This window comes from Chrysemys picta, chromosome 10 (assembly GCF_011386835.1).
Source record: "Chrysemys picta bellii isolate R12L10 chromosome 10, ASM1138683v2, whole genome shotgun sequence".
Classification (NCBI taxonomy): Eukaryota; Metazoa; Chordata; order Testudines; family Emydidae; genus Chrysemys; species Chrysemys picta.
This window is the reverse complement of record NC_088800.1, coordinates 31,778,848-31,786,068: the sequence shown is the minus strand read 5'-3', so window position 1 is coordinate 31,786,068 and position 7,221 is coordinate 31,778,848. Positions and strand designations below refer to the sequence as shown.

Genomic DNA, 7,221 nt, shown 5'->3' with positions numbered 1-7,221 from the left:
GACACCTTGTCATCGAGTGCAGAGCTCTGCTGAGCTGGCTGTGTAAACTGCTTGTGTATTTCGCATTATCATCCAGCTATCTGGAGGCAATGTAGATTTTCTAAAGATCTAATGAATAAACAACCAGCAAGTGCTGGCGGTGTAATTTACATTGTTAATGCCTACATGTGTATAATAAATATGCATTTGTATGTCTTCAAATAAACTCTTTTTAGTTTCTAACCTGTGGTGTTTTTTTAAAAGCGGTCTTTTGCGAGAAACCAATTTTCTTTTTGGATTCCTGGGTGGGTGGGAAAGGAACAGACTTACGAATGGGTTTAAATACAATTTTCAGTCGTGGTGGAGACACTTGGACGCATCGTGGGTAAAAACAACAGACATGTGGGAACGTTCTAAGGAAACAACAAGTACCAGAGACAAACCTTAGTGGGGTGAGGCTCAGAACTGTTGTGAGACAGGAGCAGACCCTAATTTCTCCGTGAGAATTTGCCAGCGGTTTAAATACCCGAACAATTGAAATGTACTATATTAGCTCTTAGTATGAGTTTGGAGATGCAAAGAATCATTCAGTCGGAGACTGAGCTTCAAAGACACCAGCTTCCCCTCAAGGAAAAGTTTACAGATGTGGATGCTCTCTGCATTCCAGACAAACGATTTTCCCTACATACCTCTGTAGAGGGCATCCCTGACCAGATTTCTTCCACCTAGATATGTCAAGCCGGGTTCTAGTGCTTTGAACTGCGGAGCTTGGTTATTCTGTGCATCGGCTCACAGTCTTTAACACCATGCTGCAGTTAGAAGCTACTTATTGAAATCCTTAATTGACGACAATATGTTCTTTTGCTTCTTGATTCTACAGCTGAAAATCGGCGCACTGTCCACTTATTCACCTTGGGAGGAATCAAGATCCCCTCACTCACTTCTCTCTACAAACTAGGTGCCACTTTCTTATACCGCTTGATGGCAAATGTCTCATTTTCAGCGTGCTAGCTGGCATACATTATTTTAATTAAGTCTATGGCGATTTACTTTCCTCTGAGATCCATTCCACGGTGCAATTAGGAACGTATTGGTGCTAGCACATATGAATATTCAGGAGGGTGTCAATTAATTAGCAGACAGAGGAATCTCATTATGATGCTCAAACCCCTTTTAGTGCTAAGCAGAATTAAAGGGGCATTTGCCAATGTGCTGGATTAGTGAATATTTTATTGTGCACTCATTTAACTTCATTATCATAGCACTTACACTACTCTCTGATTTTATTAATTAAATTGCTCATTAATTTGTCCAGAAAGAGGGATAAAAGTTTTATGACACCGCAGCACTTGTGTAGACACCTTGAAAAGCAAACTTCTGCACTGCCCTGCTACCCTGTAGGAAAGTAATTTACCACGGTTAGGGAGGAATTTATCAACACAGTACTTGAGTCTACTTACCTAGCGCTATGTTTCATAAATACTCCTTTGCACATGAGAAAAGGAGTTCACTTCCTGGGAAGTGTATTACATTTGCACGCTACTTTGCAGCTATGCAGTAGATACATGTCTGTTTTCTGTAACCGAAGAGGTAGAGTACAATATAGCAGTTAGTGTTGCTACACCAATAAAAAGGCATTACTGTGAATTTGAAGTATTGGCTACAGTTTCTTCCTTTTATAACATCGTAGGCAGCTAGCCCCCCCTCCCCCCATCCGATTAACCCGTTAATCTCTGTACAAAGTGGACCAAGAGAAATTCTATCTTGTTTTACAAAGTTTCTGGACAAAATAAAACCAGATGTTTCTGGAGTACGTGGAGACCAAATTTTTTTTTTTTTTTATTTAAAGACAAGACAAGGGGACTCTTGATCTGGCGGTTTAACTAGTGGAATACAGCGTTTTATCAAGTTGTATCATATAAAATAAAAAAAACTATTGCTGATCAAAAGATACAGACACCAATCTCAGGTTTGCAAGATTGCACTCATACTTTAATTAGGCAACACTTTAACGCTCGTAATTTTTCCAAGATCATTGTATTAAGAGCAACTATTTTTTAAATGTCCGTGGGATATTGTGCTTTGCAAAAAACAAACAAAAATCCCTTAGAAATGTTTAATATTAAATATTCATCGGATTTAAATTCAATAGCCGGATCATCCGACAGACATAGATGCACAGAAAGCTATAGATAATCAGCCCCTATGCATCTTCACACAAGAGGGAACGACCCAGTGTCATTAGACACTCCAGAGAGGAAAGGGAAACCAGTGGAGATACGTTTAAAAAGTCACCTTCATTTCAACATCCAGCGCGGAATTTGCTCAAAAAGGTTAGAAAGACAAATATTAAATCTGCCTTCACAAAGGGAGCTGCTAAATAGATCCTAAATTAATATGCATGTAAAATTAATTAGCTGTATTTCGTGACATCAAAATAAGTACCTGGGAAACAAGAACACCTTCTGGGCATTTGGAACCATATGCTGGAATTATGGTTAATTGACTAATTACATAAATTAGGCATTAATTTTACAACACATCAAGTATAAAAGATATCTCAATTAATTGTGCATAAATTACAAGGTTAAAGGGGGAGGCGTTGACAATAGAAAATGTCTCACCTCTGGCCCTTTGAAAGATTGAGCAGGACTAATCTGATGCCCTTTTGGTGACCACTTGTATCTCAAGGGGGAAGTACCCAGGAGTAGCCAAGTAAAACTGGCTAGCGATGCTGTGGGTGCCCAGATTTTGCCATTGACTCCAGGCAATCATTAATGCGAGAAGAAAAAAAAGAGCTAGTTCATTAAAATCAATTACACATCTTAAGATTGATTAGCTTTTGTCAGAAAAAACATCTCTGTAAATCTGCCCCTGATTTTTTTTTTAATGCCAGGAATATCTGCACCTGCTTGTACAGACTACTCACATAGCTGCCTCCCAAGTGAGCAGTGTTTTTTTTTCTTATTATTATTTTGCAGTATTTCATGTGTATGCTTTTGGGAAAGAGGAGCTTTGGTGATTGGTCAACCATATATATTCCCCCCCCCACACACACACACACGCACACACGCCGTGCACACACACTGCCTCTGTTTCCAAGTCACAGATAAAACAATTGAAGTAATTGCTCTGTAATTGGAAACTCTTGAAATAAAATCGTAGTCTGCTTTGGGAAGGTAATCACGTGAGGCTTTTATTTACTTATTTTCAATTTAAAGATATTGGAAATTACAAAGAGAACAAACCTTCAATACAGCCCATATAGCTGCATAGATCACAATAAAATATTTCACAATAATCTATTGTGCTCATACAGTGTTGTGCTATTGGAATGAGAAGACCTTCATTTTCAATGCTCCATGTCAGAGCTGCTGTTTTCTGGCTTGATCCCATTTTCTTCTTTTTTTCCCCAAAGAAAAAAAAATCTTCCAATAAATAAATAAATAAACCAAATTCACTAACCAACACATGGAGCTTGTTCCTGCTTTCCTGGGAGTTAGCAAAGTTTTGGCCTTTGGTTTCAGTGGCAGCAGGATCAAGTTTAAAGATTAAAAACTCAAACCATATTATTATTAATTGTTGTTATTTATTCTATTATTTAGCTTGCAATAGCACAGGGTAGTAACATGCTAGAGACAGACCCAGTCCTCGACCTGAAGAGTTTACAATCTAAGACAATTGATGAAAATACAAATATTTTATTTTCTGGAAACCACAGTACAACGTTTCCAATAGTAACAGAAGGACAGAGGTGAGTAATCTCTATGGAATGTCACCAGCTGATTGCTGGTTTATGGATATTTTGGAACATGCAAATATTTTACCTGGGGTGGGGGCATGTGTTTAAAATACAGGTAGAGTTTTGAGCTGTCTGGAATAATAATTTTTGTTTGAACGGATAGATTGGGTGAATTCAAACCGGCAAGGAAGCTCTGAGGACTGAAACCCAGCTCATAAAAATAAGGAATGGAAAGCTTGTCCTAGTGCATTTGGAAGGGAATGGAAGCTTATTGATATAGTCTGTGTGTGGGGTAGAGAGAGGGAGAGAGATGACCTGAACATCACAGCAGGAAGGAAGTAGTTAATACTATTCTTCCCCCTTTATTCAGGCAAACCTAGTGAAATCAATGGCAGGACTGCCTGAGTAAAGAGTGAGTAAGAAATAGTTACTAGGCCCCCTTGTTCGAACCTTTCCAGGACACCTAAGCAAAGATATCAGAATATTCCACCTTCATGAATAATTTCTAATGATTGAACACGTCAGAAAGAAGGTCTTTTTCCTATCTCCCCCTTCCCCCGCCCCCAGCCCCATTAGGCCAGACTCCGTACCACAGCACCATCAAAACAAACAAAGCCTTCCTCTAAAGTTCACAAGATCCTTTCCCCTGTCTGTGGATAAATGCTGGAGACAAGGAGCCCTGGCTGCATTAGTTACAATATATCTTGACTGCTGATGGGATAGAAAACGGATGAAAACCTGCCACATGGCGATCTTTTTATTGAGACAAAATGTTCATTTTGATGTAGCTGTTTTGTGCGGTTGCCAGATGCTGAAAATACTTGAGGGAGATGTTGACAAGTGGATAATTGTCAGCAGAACTAAAACAGACACTTTGTTTACAGTTGAGCATGATTAATTGAGAGTAAATAAAACAGCAGCCCTGTTCATAAACTCGCTCAGCATCTCAAGTTCAAAAGAGGCAACACTCTCTAGAAAGGAACGAACTGAACTCCTCACCATTTCCAAGGCAAGGATCATACAACTGGGTCACTAACTTAGCAAGATAATTAAAACGCTCAGTGCAGGGCACAAGCCTCTAGCTTTAAAAGGCATGTGGCTTGCTGCTTGCTTCTCTCGTTCTGTCTCATCTGCTGTGTTTCTGGATTCTGGTTTACAGGGTTAGAGCACAAGGAGGAGAATTAGAAACGAATTTAGGATTAAAGGATTTGCAGTGAATGCTGGAAAGTGCCGAGCAATTTAGAGAAAATGGAAAACCACCAGTGACCTGAAATAATAATAGTAAAATAAGAGGTAACTCGGCAATAACCTCTCCCTCCAATGCAACTTTATGGTGCTACAGAGGATCACACCCAGTATAGTACTAATAAAGTATAGCACCTGATGATCAGTAAATATTGTATATTCTTGGCAGTTTTTAATGTAAACCAACATATATGTTTCTAGTAGTTCATACATATCCTGTGTACCAATATATATTTATGCAGAAATGCACAGAAGGTGGCATATATGACCTAAGTGAGTTTTAAGCTGTTTGTGCATCTTAGGCCAGGGGTTCTGGGGAGATGAAAGGCAGGGAAGTAGCAGTATTCTCCCAAGCTCTTAAAACCTCACAATATCTTCACTGTATCTTCACGATATTATAAACTCTTGCTTTTCTTGTGCTTTGATCAGCCCTGAAATAGTTTAAATGTCAAGATTGTTAATTATCATTATACTTCAGAGTTAACACAACATATTCATACCTGTAGTTTCAAGATATCTGCAGACATAAGAATCACCAAACTAGATCAGACCAATGGTTCATCTAGCCTAATATCTTGTCTTCTGACAGTGGCCAGTGCCAGGCACTTCAGAGGGAATAACTAGAACAGGCAATCATCAAGTGATCCATCCCCTGTAGTTCATATCCAGCTTCTGGCAGTCATAAGCTAGGGACACCCAGAGCACGGAGATGGCTCTACATGTTGGTGCCCATCAGCACCAAAATCTGTCCAAGAAGTTGGAAGACTTGGGCATGATCAGGGGCTGGTCACTTGGCTTCACCTCTAGACTGTGGTAATTGTGAACTGGGTTTGCCTTGTGTACCAGTTCTTGTCTCAGCCTGGCAAGTTCTTCCTTCTCCCGCTCTGCCTCCTGCTGTCTGGCCTCTTCTCGAAGCTTGTCTTTTAAAGTTTCCAGCTCAGCTAGTCGCTTTTTGAACTTTTGATGCTCTTAGCTCTCTGTTGCCAGCTCAAAGCTTTTGGGAACTGTTTTTGGCTTGCTATCCTCCTTTGGTACAAAAGGCTCAATGGCATTTGGATTAGCTTTGAAACATGCTGCCTCTTTCTGTCATTTCAGGTCTTCTTTGATCTGTTGCTGCCAATTCTGCAACATGGTAGCTCCCCATTCATCTGTCTTCAGGTTGTCCTCTATGGTCCACCCTCTATGATCCTTGGATTAAGCTCCTGAGCTTTGAATTTGTATTGTTGGAGCTTCTCTATTTCCTCTGCCTCCAACCCAGCTGCATTCTTGCAAGTTACACTGTTTTGTTTGAAGCAGAGGAGTTTTGGGCTGTGTAAGCCTGGTCGTCAGTGGCTTTACTGGAATTGGACTTTCATCAGTCCTCCTGCTCCTCAATGGTAATGAGAGGGAGTGCATTTCTGGAAGTTTCCAATCTGCTGAGAAAGGGGAATGTGATGTAGTTTCTTCAAACTTCCTTTTGTTGCCACAGGAAAGATTGAAAGGTTTAGGGACTGTGGGCCTCTTCACCACTCGTGCCAGAGTTGAAGGGTATTTTCTCAGTGTTGCTTCTTTGATCTGTTGCTGCCAATTCTGCAACATGGTAGCTCCCCATTCATCTGAAATCCAGCTCCTTGTATTCATTCCCACATTGGCTTTAATCCTCTCATCTGTGAGAAATGGAAGTCAACTGGCTTTGTTACCTGACCAGTAGTTTTCTTCACAGGTTGTCCTGTGCCAGCAATAGCTGCTTTCAGGGACTCTTCATTCTTTTTGCGTTTCCTGCTGCAATTGCTTCATCTTTTCCAGCTCCCGATCCTCCATGCTCTTTAGCTTGCCAGAAAGAGTCTTCTTTTTCAGCATTGTTGGCATCTTAGGCATGGTCAGCTTGCCTTTGGGTCTGGCTGGGGAGAGTTCAGTGCTCTGGGAGTGATCTCTGTTCATCAATACTTCAGTAAATTTCTCTCTCTACTGCTAGAGCAAGCAGGACCCAAGCCCCAAGCAGGACTCTGATGATGTATATTTTCTGTTTTTTGGTTGGTGGATCATCTTCCTTTTTGGTGGAGGTGACCGTGTGATCTCTCTGCTTTGACTCTGGCCCGACATTTGCATTGCTGGGCATTCTTCTGTTGTGCCGACAGTCTTCTGGATACCCTACTTTGAGAAGCTCCTGAAGGAGCAGGAGCTGAAGCATCATTTGAGGGGACTCTCCAGGCTGCCAGAGAACCAACAATATTCCATGATCTCAACATTGCCTCCAACATTTCTCTCTCCTCCAT

General features: G+C 40.7%; 1 pseudogene; it reads right to left on the bottom strand.

Moving 5' to 3' along the window:
- Positions 1-6,132: 6,132 nt before the first annotated feature.
- On the bottom strand, positions 6,133-6,823 carry LOC101952283 (targeting protein for Xklp2-like; annotated as a pseudogene).
- Between the last annotated feature and the right edge of the window lie 398 nt (positions 6,824-7,221).